Below are 14405 nucleotides of genomic sequence, written 5' to 3' on the forward strand. Positions count from 1 at the left end.
ATTCTGAATTCTAAAAAACAAATCAAATCCACTTATTAGGTTATGGATACATTGTTTATATTCCCTCCATCCTATTTTATGTTAAAGTGTTACTGTTTGAGGAGTCAAATATTTTTTTATAAAACATATTTTGATTCATTAGCTATGTTGATTTGGAGTAGTTTTCTTGTAGGCTTTATATATATACACATTTCATTGTTATAAATTTAAAGAATTTATATCTGAATGCATAGTTTCAATCCTTATAATTTCACATATTACAAGTAAATTTTCAAATACAAGAGTCTAGCTTATGTCGAACCAGTAGGAAGAACTGTAATTCTGTTCCTTGTATATATATGTGTGTGACAAAATAAGTACCGATATAACCTTATAATGATCAATTCTATTGGCCTGATCACCAAGTGTATGGGATCAGAGACATAATTTCAAGTAAAAGAAGAGAATTAATTGAGCTTGGACTAATAAAAAAATCTAATAAAGGCAAACCCAAAAAGTTAACTCGTAAGGATATTTATCTTAATTATAGTGCTGACATGCTCATTGATAATCCACAATCGCCTCCTCCTCCTCCTCCTACTCCCGTTGTTGTTGCTACAGGTTCAAGGAGAAAGGAGGAATCAATTTCTTCCATAGTAAATACTACACCACTTGTTGTTGGTGATCAAGTTTCGATTCAACACACTCTATCTCTACCTCTTCCCCTTCTAGTACTACTACTCGATATGTTGTGTTTTTTCGAAACTTGATCATCATCAACAAGTAGTATAGCATTTACGATAGAAGAACTTGATTTCTCCATTATCCTTGAACTTGTAGAACAACAACAACAGTAGGAGGAGGAGTAGGTGATGGTGGAGTATCAATGAGCATGTCAGGCCTTCTATCAATATCCTTACGAGCTAACTTTTTGAGTTCGTCTTTTTTGGATTTTTCGATTAGTCCACGCTCAATAAATTCTCTTTTTTTTACTTGACACTATGTCTCTGATCCCTTGCACTTGGTGATCAGGCCTGAAAATTAAGCATTATAGAAAGTCATATCAATTATTTTTCACACACATATATATATATATGTACAAGGAACGAAATTACAGTTCTGTCTACTTATTTGACATAAACCTAGAGTCAAAATCTTCTACTTGTATTTGAAAAATTTACTTATAATATGTACTTCCTTTATCTCAAATTATGTGAAAAGGTATGGAGTACGAAGATTAAAACATCTTATTTTGACTAAAAATTTGAGTATAAATTCTTCAATTTTTTAAAATAAAAGTGTATACACAAAAAGTACTACAAATCAACATAGCGAATGAATTAAAATATCTTTTAAAAGAAATTGTTTGACTCCTCAAATAGTAACACTTTAACATATAATAGGATGGATAGAGAATAAATAATGTATCCATATAACATGAACCAAATGGAAAAATAAAGCCAAAATCAAAAGACAATGTCCGACTTTACATTTTGAAAAAGAGTGGTGTCTAGGTCAATTTCGATACAACCTTAACTTGTTTTATTAAGCACATGTTAGTTTTCATCAACATAGGAATAAAGAGAACTCTAATCACCATAGACATATAGAAAAATAATCTAGGGTTGCATTAAAAGTGTATTTTTGTTCTTACAATTTAAGCCTATAGTCAACATAAAGAAAGTCAAAATACTTAATTTCACTATTGTTTCGGATAAAAATTCTTCAAAACTTTTTTAAAAATAATTGCATATTTGAAAAATATTGTAAGTCAAGATAAAGAATTATTAAAAATATTTTTTGAAAAAATATTGTGAATACTATAGTCGAATAAAAAAATTGTTTGACTCTCTAAACAATAACATCTTCACATAAACTAGGACGAAGGGACTATATAACTCTCTGTTCCCCGTTATCTGATACAATTTTCATGCCTTTTCAAATAAAATTTACTTATAAGAAGTAAGAAAAGAAATAAATCGCAATATATAATAATTCAAAATATTTAAAAGACGTATAAAAAATCGAAAATAGAGAATATATATACCTGATTTTTTTTGCGAGGGGTGACACCTAAATCTGTATTGCATTCTGGACAAACTTTCAATTTCTCTTCTTTTACCTTCCTCATTATGCAATTCTTGCAAACTGTAAAAATTATTAAACATAAATTACTCAAATTCCATTAAAAATACTGATATATAATAATTATTTTTTCATCAAAAAATGATATATAATGAATTAAGAAATAAAAAGTGAAAAGAAAGAAAAGAAAAAATGTTGGACCATATTGCAAAACTCACCTCTTTTAATCATAAAATCCCAAATTAATAATGCATAAAAATATAGTAGTGTTGTAAAACTTAAGAACAAAAGAACAATATAAAGATGAAGATAAGAAGAACATAAAACAAGAGGAACAATATAAGATAACTTTCTTTCTTTCAAGTGTTTACCAAATCTTCAAGTGTATACAATATGAACCCTTATGCCTCCATTTATAGTGTAACATAGAGACATACAAAAGGTTAGTCATAAACATGACATTAACATGAATATAATGGAGGAGGTTATGTAGGTGAAAGTTTAAAAGAATAATGGTCATAAAGGTGGAGGTTATCTTCATAATAGAGGGAAGTAATGGAGATAATTAGAACAACATCTCTTGAGAGTTTTATCATGTTGAATTTATCAAAGCTTGAGTTCGTGGAACTTGATATTTCTGGAAATAATTACTTGTCATGGGTATTTGATGCTGAAATTCACCTTGACGCGAAAGGTCTTGGTGCCACTATTACCGATGGTAATACAACGTCGAGTCAGGACAAAGCAAAGGCAACGATTTCCTTCATCATATTTGGATGAAGGATTGAAGGTTGAATACCTTACAGTGAAAGATCCACTTGAATTGTGGACTGATTTGAAGGAAAGGTATGACCACCTTAAGGCAACGGTATTGCCAAGGGCTCGTTATGAATGGATTCACTTACGGTTACAAGAATAATGGTCATAAAGGTGGAGGTTATCTTCATAATAGAGGGAAGTAATGAAGATAATTAGACATAGTAACATCTTGGTGTAGTGGACATCCATATCATAATATTTTATAATACTCCCCCTTAGATGTTCATAGATAATGTGCCTCATTAAAACCTTACTAGGAAAAAATCACGTGAAAAGAAATCCTAGTTAAGGAAAAAGAGTACACATATCTTTTGATATGCTTTGAATGTTACCTCGTTAAAAACCATACCACGAAAACCCAATTGGGATAAAACTATGGTTAAGGGAAAAGAGTACTACGCATATTTTTCTCCCCATGATAAAAACTCTACTTGATATCTCGGTGACGATGCATTCTAATCTTATATCACAACTTCTCAATTGTTGATGTTGGCAATCCTTAGTGAATAAGTTTACAAGATTATCACTTGAACGGGTCTTTGAACGTCTATCTCACCATTTTGTTGAAGATCATGTGTGAAAAAGATTTTTGGTGAAATATGCTTTGTCCGATCTCCTTTAATGTATCCTTCCTTCAATTGAGTTATATATTATATTCGAATATGGTGGCTGAAATATGTTTTTCCAAAGGAAAATCACATATTTTCTGAATATGATAGATCATGATGCCAAATAAACACACTCCCAACTTATTTATAGATCAAAATTATTTCTGCATGATTTGAAGAAGTGGTTACTAATGTTTGATTCTTTGAATGCCAAGGTATTGATGTGCCTTCATATGTAAACAAATAGTTCATTTGCGATCGAGCTTTATGCGGATCAAATAAATATTCTGCATCTACATAAGAAAATCATTTTTGACTCGGAGATCGAGCATTCATTTTTATTGAAGCTCATCTTTTCTTCTCAAAGAAAATGACACACCTTCTATGTGTTGAGTCACTTGCTTTATTAGTTTCTTGCCATAACTTGAATAATAATATGATAATCCCTTCACATAACTTTCGTAGTGTATATCAAATAATCTCTAGTATATGCATAACCAGGAAATCTTTAAGTGCACCAATTTCACTAATCCATGACATTTTTAATCATTTTCATGAGGTCGAAAAGATTCTTTCTTTGTGTTAAGCAGTCTCAAAACCATTGTGTACTCAATGTAATTGCTTTAAGACCTTTTAAATCCTTCAAGGATTTTCATATAAACTTCATCGTCTAGTTAGACATAATAATTATTCATTATACATATTCAAGTATTTTATCTATTGCCAGACTGAAACAAGTCTCATTGCATCCACCACTGGAGATTACTCCATTTAATAATGTCAGGATTTTTGTGAAAACCCTTTATGCCTCGAGGCACAAACCACACTTTCTATCTTACAGTTATACCTTCGCACAATGATTCATTTGTACCACACTGCCATTATATTTTGATCTATGAACTATAAGATAAAAAAAACATCACTTTTCTAAGTGAAATAAAATATACTTGAATAGTGCATTTTATTTTGGCCAATCATTTATCTATCCACACTATATGATAGATTCAAATTTAAGATCCTCGTAACCATTTATATCATTAAGTGCTACTTCATATCAAAGATACCGCCGACGGTCATTTGATTTGATTCCAATACAGCATACCTTATTGAGATCCCTTCATTTTTTTACTCATTTCAGGTACCTGAATCTTTGTCAAAGTTTTATGAAGTGTTATGTTGTAGTGCTCTTTCAAAGCACTTACCTCATTATCATGACCATTTTGATAATTTGCTCCTCTCCTTCCTCAAGGAGTTTTACGTTTGGAAGCGATTGGTCTATTATGCTTCTGGTGTACTATAGACTTTGCCCTTCAAGGACTATTTATTGGAGCATTTACAGCTTAATTAAAATACTGGGTTAACAAATACATCTGGCAAATCATTTACAACATTTTGCAAATGAATTATCTCTTGAACTTTAAGTTCACATTTTTTAACTAGGATCTATATAATTCACCCACACATAATTTTTAGTTGCTAAACATATCTCCCCCTAATGTTAGGATCTAACATTTACCCCCTCAACCTCATTTGGGGATCCATCTATGTGCGTGGTGGAGCAATAAAATCTTAATATTTTATAGCAAGTAGTGTTAATGACTAGGGTCAAATGCAATAAATTGATCATACAAGAATGAAATAAACAGATAAATAAACAGTTTAATCAATAAACATGATAAAGAACTAGATCACATAAACCTTGAAAATGACAAACATTCAACTTAATTCAGAAGAACAAATGATTTATCAAAATAACTAAAATAAAAAAAGAAATCCCCAATATCAAAAAATCAACATTTATATTATTTGTAAAAAAATAATAATAATGAACCCCCAAAAAGTTACATTCTAATTAGTCCTTTAAAAAACATTGAAAAGAACGAAAAAAATATCAAAAATTCAAGATCGTGAAATGACAAGAACAAATTATTTATCAAAATCACCGATTCTTTTTATTAAAAAAAAAGGAAACCAAAAAATTACAATAACCATCTTCATCAGTAGTCTCACAAAGTAGGTTTGAAGATGCCGACTCGCAGACGGCAGAGATTGAAAGATTGTTTCGATAACTCCGCCTTGATGAGCAATAAAATAAACATCGAAAAGAACGTAACAAAGAAATTCTAAACTTTAGGATCATGAAATCACAAGAACAAATAATTTATCAACATCCCTCAAATAGAAAAAAATAAACCCCCCAAAAATGAATTTAATTTAAAAGATAAAATTTTTCTTACATCTATGACAACATTCTTCAATAATTGTGACATCTTTGCATAAGATTTTGCAAATTCCACGTGTCAAAAAAATCTCCATCCTAGCTTGTCGTTTATCAAAATCATCCATATTCCTTTATGCATTGAAAAAAAATTTTAAAAAAAGGAAACCAAATCAAATATTCTTTTCCTTAATTATAAATATATACATTCCATTATTTGTATGCTAACCATATAATATTAAAATATCACAAAGAGAAAAATTAACACAAAAAGTACCTTGGTTTCTTGTTTCATGATGTAGTGTGTATACAAAGGAACAAAGAAAGAAAGTAACTAAATTTTTAAGAAGTTTGAATTTTTTGGACTGTTATAATTGAATAATTAATATGTGTGAAGATGTCTTTTGAATTATAAGAAAAAATGATAATATATGGACAAAATTGGATTTATGTAGATGATAATAATAGTAAAAATCAACTATTTTTTCCCTGGATTTTAATATCATGAATGATACAAGAAAATTCCACCCTTTAAATTCATAGAAGATCCTATGTATACTATATATACTATGGTATTTTCCTTTTTTTTGTTTGTTTTACCTTTTTCGGGATGTGTTTGGGTCAACTTGCCTACGACTTATTATTTTCATTGGGTATATGATACTTCTTATCAACATGTGTATCATGTAATCTTAGATTGAGGCGAATCTATGATTTCAAGTTTATGAATTTCTATAGTGACTCAAAATTGTGATAAGCGAGTCATGGAATGATTGTTTTTATTATTATCTTGATAATAAGGTGAAACAAAAATATAAATAAAAGAATTTTTACATATATCTACCAATCACAAGTTTCCATCTCGATACTATATATTTTGTGTCTTACCTATCATAATTGGCTTAAATAAAGAAAATTGAAAAATATCCCTAAAGTATATATACAACTTAAATTATACAATTGAATGAATAAACAATAAATATCACAAATATTTTTAAAATTGAAAACTATCCCTAAAGTATATATACAACTTAAGTTTTTACCATTGGATGAAAATTTTAGATATATATATGTATGGTGATATCCCATTATATAATTGAATATATTGTAATAGTGGCAACTGTAGATCATCCAAAAGAGTTCAAATTTAGAAAAGATGGAATTACTATATTGCTTTTTTCATGTAGGGAATTTAATTATGACGAAGTAGTAGTACCAAATAAATATATGCTCAATGTATATCATATATATTTGATGAAGTAATTTAGGGGATAGATTTTTAAAAAGTGGGTTAGGATGGATCGAGTCTAATATAATGATTATGTGATGTCTAATTTTGTTTACCTCTTTTATATGATCATATATTATAACTTCATTTAAGATGGGGATTTTGTTGGGATATATACTATTAACCATGTGTTAAGAAATAATATATATTATAGAATAAATATTTGCTCAATTTTAATAGATCATATATTTGTTTATGGTGTCTATTTACTTATATAGTAGATGATTTAGTGTGTAGAGTTTTAGCTTATACACAGAGGATTAAATCATCAGTTCTTATAAGTATAAAGTTTTTTGTTCACAATCTAGGATGGAAATTGGACATGCCATTGGTACGATTGTAGCACAAGATTATAGGTAATTTATCTTGATTATGGGAATGGTATAGTTCCAACTTCTTGTGCTAGTGCATTTTGTATGTATTGAACGGGACCGAGTAGAGATATTTGTTTTAGATTGACTGACAAAACATATTCTCTAAACTATTAAATGTATTTATATTCTTAATCCTGATATAACTATTATGATCTGTATATATTAATTATCGTTTTGATTTATTAAAAGGTGAGGTTCTGAGATGGGTCAATATGCCTGGTAAGTTGGATAATAATAATATATATTGGTGAAATAATAAGCTAGTTGATGAAATCCATGTCGTTATAGAGATTGATTGATATGCCTTTTTAAGGAACTTATAAGTTTTCATCGTGTCAAATCTTGCAAGTGGATTTATGAATCCGACACATGAATTAAGTTAAGTAGTACTCTAAAGGAAATTAATCATTAAGTTAAATTCGTCAGTAATTTAATTTATTGATTAGTATCTGAAATCTTAAAATGGGGAATTACGAAATATAAATAGAGGAGTGCAATTACGAATTTCTAGTGGAATGATTTGTAATTTATTATGGTAAGAATAATTCAAATTAATTATTTGAAATTATTTCCATAATAGGAAGCCTCAGTAATTAATTCTGTGGTCCCTCCAGTGCCCATATTTAACTAGAACTCAGAATCCTAATTCCAAAGGGAAAAGGGGAGAGGTGTTAGTTTTCTTATAAAAAGAAACTAGCATGTATTTTTCGGTTGAAGAAAAATAACGTGTGTTTGGTTCTCCTCTTTGGACTGTGAAGAAATCTCTATAATTAGGGATTCTTCTAGCCCTAGATGAATTAGTTTTCTATTCATCCTTGCCCACCCAAGTATTGAGAGAGTTCAGATGTGAACTTGGGATCATTGTAGAAGACCATAGCCATAGCTATTGTCTATCTTGTAGATTCGCTTGAAGGTCTGTCTATCTTGGGGATTCGCTTGAATGTACCTGATCACGCTTCAAGAGTTAATTCTTGAATTAAATTTCAGTAAGTTTGTGTGTTCTAGCATATTATATGTGTTCTAGCATAAACGATTTGGTTATCTATTATTCATGTAAGAAGAAAGATTTTGGTATGCTTCCGCTGTGCATATAGTTTTCCAACAGATTTAGGCATAGGCCACTTGCTTTAATCTAAGGTGAAAACTTACATTTTCCTTATTCTTTATAGTTTATAAAATATCCTTTTAAATACTTCAATTTTTGATTTTCTTTATACTATATCAGAATAGTTTAAACCTTGTATGTCATACTTCAATTAACAATTGTAAACTTGTAATATAACGTTTAAATGCTACTTTTGAGACTTACAATAGTTCTTCTTAGCGTAGGTGGATCGTCTGCAACAATCACGACTTGAATCACTAGTTTTTAGGAATCCTCACTTGACTGGATAAATTTCCTAGTTCCACAAGAAGAAAACCATTGAGTGTTGTAGAGATTACTCCGTCGTTCTCTAAGAGATTTAGAGTTGATTTTTCAACTCTTGTAATGGTGTTTATTAGGTTAACTAGTGGGACTCATTTAGCTAACACCCTTTATGAATGTATAAAGCCCAAAAGATATTTCTTTAGGGGAAACTATATAAATGAGCCACACAAAACAAAATAATTACAATTTCATAGCCCAACATAGGGGTGTGCATGGTATGATATATACCGAATTACCATACCAAATTGAAATTTTTAATACCACGATTTTGATGTTATGGTATATGATATTGCATTTTATTTTTTTTGGTATTTGGTATGGTATTTGTTATTTAGCTATAACATACCGAAATACCGAATGCCATACCGAAATATATAGTTACATAAATAACATATATATTATTAAAATACTAACAAATATGCAACCTAGTATTAATATAAACTAAATGTTTAGAAGGTGAAACTTTGACTACTCTAAGTACTCTATTATATGAGTATATACTAGTCGAAGTTGAACAAACTTTGGTTACCGATTTACCATACCGTAGAATATCGAAATCAAACTTCAAAATATCGAATTAAATTGGTATGGTAATGGTATAATGTTGTAAAAATCGAATATCAAAATTACGAAATTGAAAATTTCAAATACCGTACCGTACCATACCATGCCCACCCCTAGCCCAACCCAAACTAATTCAACAAATGCCCATTGACCCAAAATAAATTGCAGTTCATAACCCCCTTTAGTTTAGGCCGAATTTCCCTTCAGCCCTCTTTAGATTTAGTCCCAATTTTTCCATAGCTTTTAAAATTTTAGGCCTAATTTGCCCAAACCCAAAGTGTTTATGCCCAAAACGGACAATATTACTAACGAGTTGGGCCGTTACAAATGGTATTAGAGCTGCTCTTTTGTCAACCTTGTCGATGTCGACCAGAGTTCAACTATGTTAAGGCAAATTCTGGTAAGGCAAGAAAAACCTCAGAGCCGAGTCTAGAAAATTCCCATGCGGTGGGGTGAATCTCTGCGAGGAGGCTGAGTCCATAAAGAGGTGTATATGACACCGAATCGAAAGATAAAAAGTTTCTCATCAGTAAAACACATCAGAGATGTTATATAAGTAAGCAGACCTTACAAACTAGTGACACATTTTATAGTCGTGCAGGTCTATAGTTTGTAAGGTGTCACTAGTTTGTAAGACCTACTTACTTATATAACATCTCTTATGTGTTTTATTGATGTGAGACTTTTTATCTTTAAATGGGGTGTCAAATACACCCACCCTCTCTATGGACTAAGCCTTCTCACTGAGGTTTGTCCCACAACATGAGATTTTTCTAAACTCGGCACTGAGGTTTTCCCCTACGTATCAGAATTTTCCTAAACTCAGTTGAACTCTAGTTCACACTGACAAGGCTGAAAAAAGAGTAGCTCTGATACCATTTGTAACGGCCTAATCCGCTAGTGATATTGTCCCTTTGGGCCTAAACGCTTTGGGTTGGGGCGAATTGGGCCTCAATTTTAAAAGGCTGGGGCGAAATTGGGCCTAAATATAAAGGGGGCTGAAGGGAAATTTGGCCTAAACTAAAAGAGGGGTATGTCCTGTAATTTATTTTGGGACAATGCGTATTTACTGAATTAGTTTGGATTGGGCTATGAAATTGTAATTATTTTGTGTTTTGTGGCTCATTTATGCAGTTTCCCCTAAAACAAATATCATTTGGGCCTAATACATTCATAAAGGGTGTTGGCTAAACAAGTCGGCCTATTAGTTAATCTAATCCTAAACCCTAATTCTGTCTATATAAGTGCCATTACGGGAGTAGAAAAAACAACTCTAAATCATTCAATAAACAACGAGAGTTATCTCTTCAACACTCAATGATTTTTTGGTTATTGAACTAGGAAATTCATCCAATCAAGTGAGGATTCCTGATAGCTAGTGAATCAAGTCGTGATTGTTGCAGACGATCCACCTACGCTAAGGAGAACTATTGTAAATCTCAAAACTAGCATTAATCATTATATTACAAGTTTAAAATTGTTAATTAAAGTATGAAAGACAAGGTTCAAACTATTCGGATGTAGTATAAAGAAAATTAAAAAAAATGAAGTATTTAAAAGGATATTTTATTAATGGTTAAGAACAAGGAAAATGTAATTTTTTACCTTAGATTAAAGCACGTGTTCTATTACTAAATCCCTGTCTTAAATGAAGTTATAATAGAACTATATAAAAGAGGTATACAACATGGATTATACTATCTTGTAGAATAGTTAGTGTGCGCATAAATAGAAGGAAAAACTACCTAAATACAAAACTTATTTTACCATATTTTCTAAAATTTTCAACCATTTGAATAAATTACAAAAATTCCTACTCTCTTCTATTCTCGGATACATTACTTTATGCGATGTATCAGTTGGATACATCACTATATGCGATATATCAAGACTTATGCGATGTATCGGAACATTGAGTGATGTATCCGAAATCGAGATGTGATGTATCGAGACATTGAGTGATGTATCCAAAATTGGGATGCGTTTGGAATGTATCCGGATACCACAAAATTTAAGGGATTTTTGTAATTTGAAAAAAAGTAGAAATAAGATGTAATTAGCTCTTAACACTATAAATTCGTGTAAATTTTCATAATAGAATTAGACATCATCATTATATGAATGTCTTGAGAGAAATTTACTAGACTCGATCCATCCCCACTTTTCAAAAATTTATCTCCTAGATTTACTTCATCAAGTATATCTGATATACATTAAGCATATATTTATTCAATTTGGTACTACTTTACCAGCATTTGGTACAACAAATTCACTTTTACTGTGTAAAACCCCATAGTATATATATAGTATACATAGATCTTCTCTGAATTTGAAAAGGTGAAGTTTTCTTGTATCATTTATCGTATTAAAAGCTATGAAATTAGAATACAGCCATCCACAAACATTTCCATCAAACCACTAAAGCTCTATATACGTTACGTTCTTAGGTAAGTATATACCACAACCTTTCCATCAAAACTACTTATTGGAGTTTACTTATAATTTTCCTTTTTACCAGTTAGGTGCTACGCCACTTCAACAATAAAACTGAGAAATGCTACTATTATCATGCTCAATTGAAGTTCTAAATTTATGCGGTTACAAAATCCATGTATGTATTAAAAGTCAATGCTAAAGAGGTTAAATTTCACACTTTTCAACTTCCAAGGAATTTGATACTTGCCTCGTATTATTTGTTAACAACAAGGAGAAAAACAAATCCCATGATGAGATTGGTCCATGGGTTATGAACTTCTTTTTCTAGAGAAAAGCAATGACGGCTATATGGTGAATAAGCATCGACTAACTCTATGCGGGTATACAAGCGTTATTCATACTGATTGAGCATAAAACATCCTGATAAGTCTTACTGTTTCAGATGTTTTGATGTTCCTCACAAATGCAAGGACACGGTCCTCAGTAGAGTGTTCTCATCCAAGGCAATGTGCTATACAACTAGAAAGCTGTCTTGTCATTGGTTGGTGAGGTATCCAGTGTACTGAATCAATCAGAATGGACGAGGTTGTTTGTCCAACGGTTAATAATTCTTTATGGTTGATATATTCAACATGACAAACAACATATCAATTCATCATTCAAAGAGAGAAATTCAAGCTTCAAAAACAGCAAGGGACCTCGTTGACTGAAGATTTGCTTCCTGAAACTATTTTCATTTCGATTGCTTGTATTTGTGCTTAACTTGTAGGATTCGTTTCACTTGTATTAGAAACGTTTCAAAACCTTGTGTGAATCACTGTAAGAGCATAGTTGAGGGCAACTTTGTGTCTTACGTTTAAAAGTCTATATTAATCAGTGACGGTTAGTATAGTGGGCAATGCAGGCATTTCTTAGGCTCGTTAAGTAATAGGTTGTATTATTTAGTGTGGAGATTAGGTGGTTAATCTCTTGTGGTTGTAAACTGTATTTTACTTTTTCTTGAGAAGACTAGTAAAAATAGTTTAAAAATCCTGTGAGAGGAGTCATGGTTTTATTCTCTTTAGCAAGGAGGTTTCCACGTAAAGTTGTGTGTGTTATCTTTACTTCTAGTATTTACTTTTGTGTATCATAACTGTATAAAGGACCTGGTCCTATCGTAGTTAGTAGACGCATATATTCCAACAGCTGGTATCAGAGCTTGACTTTTTTATCTGGTTAAAACAAAAAAAAGAAAGATCCTGAAGGAATGGCTGCTCCACCAAGCCTGGAAGAAGGTCAGTCCACCACTCGACCACCTCGATTCAACGGAAAATTCTATGAATGGTGGAAGGCACGGATGCATGACTATATTAATGTGGAAGACACTAAGCTGTGGGACATGATTCTTGAGGGACCGCACATCCCCACCAAAGATGTGAAGTAAAGAGAACTCACAAAATTGATTCCCAAAATAAGAAGGGAATATGATGAAGCTGACAGGAAAAAGATCGAGAAGAACTATAAAGCCAACAAGCTGCTTTTGTGTGGGATTGGTCCTGTCAATTCCCGAGCCTACACCCTGTACGTGGCTGACACTCGAGAACCATTACTGGACCCAAGCGAACCCTTGGCTTGGCTTACCTACTCAGTGGAAGACTTAAACATAAGAAATATAACTCATACATAACTTAAGAAATAATATCTTAGCCAAACTGGCATCTCAAGTCTTAAACGTATACAACTGAAATGAATAAGACTAAAGAACTATAACTATCTATCTATGAAGCCTCTAAAACAAAGAGGGATGTCGGGACAACACCCTCGATCATCTTAACAATGAAACACTGAAAGCAAAGTAAAAAGGAGTCCTCCGAAATGCAATGAGGCTCACCAACAGACTCCGAGTGATCAACTGGATCAACGAGGCACTGGATTCTGATCCTGGTTACCTGTGTCTTCATCATAAAACGATGCAGGCCAACTGGCATCAGTACATTGAATGTACGATTATGCGAGTTGGAATGCTAAACACAACGTAGGCTTGAAAAGACTCTGGAAGGAACACTTACCTTTTCTTTACTCAGTCTTGAATAACTTAACTCAATATAAAGCAATAAAACACATGCAATATATGGAGAACTTGTAAAAACAGTGGAAAACAACTTAGTTCGTTAAAGAAAATGCAATAACAAACTCAACTTTACTCATATAAAAAGTAATATAGTTTCTATGCAAGATTCTCTAACTGACAACCACAATTATGAGCCTAAGTGGTGATACAACGTGTTGCCCACGCTGCCAAAACTGTCCTATACTTTGCCGTCATTTAAAACGCCTTAACTAAGTGGATCCACTAGTCTATGCTAAAAAGCAACTTAAGGAGTCATCTAAAAAATATGATCCTTTACTACCCATGATGTCTACATGGTTTATGGAGATTTGAGTTAATATGAACTCGCATCCCCATATCAGTGCTCAATACTACTCCCAAAATATACCTAGCTCATATGTTTTTAGAATAAACTTCTTTCTTTGGTTTGAAATAATTACTCAAAACTTAGCTTGAAAGCTCTCTTGGAAATCGGTGTTTCCCTTTTTTGTTCAAATGTGAAAACATTTTTAAACT

At 31.6% G+C, this 14405-nt stretch overlaps 1 pseudogene; it reads right to left on the bottom strand.

The window, feature by feature from the left end:
• Positions 1 to 523: 523 nt before the first annotated feature.
• LOC125869847 (uncharacterized) lies at positions 524 to 2110 on the bottom strand (annotated as a pseudogene).
• Between the last annotated feature and the right edge of the window lie 12295 nt (positions 2111 to 14405).

Source organism: Solanum stenotomum, chromosome 7 (genome assembly GCF_019186545.1).
Source record: "Solanum stenotomum isolate F172 chromosome 7, ASM1918654v1, whole genome shotgun sequence".
NCBI lineage: Eukaryota > Viridiplantae > Streptophyta > Magnoliopsida > Solanales > Solanaceae > Solanum > Solanum stenotomum.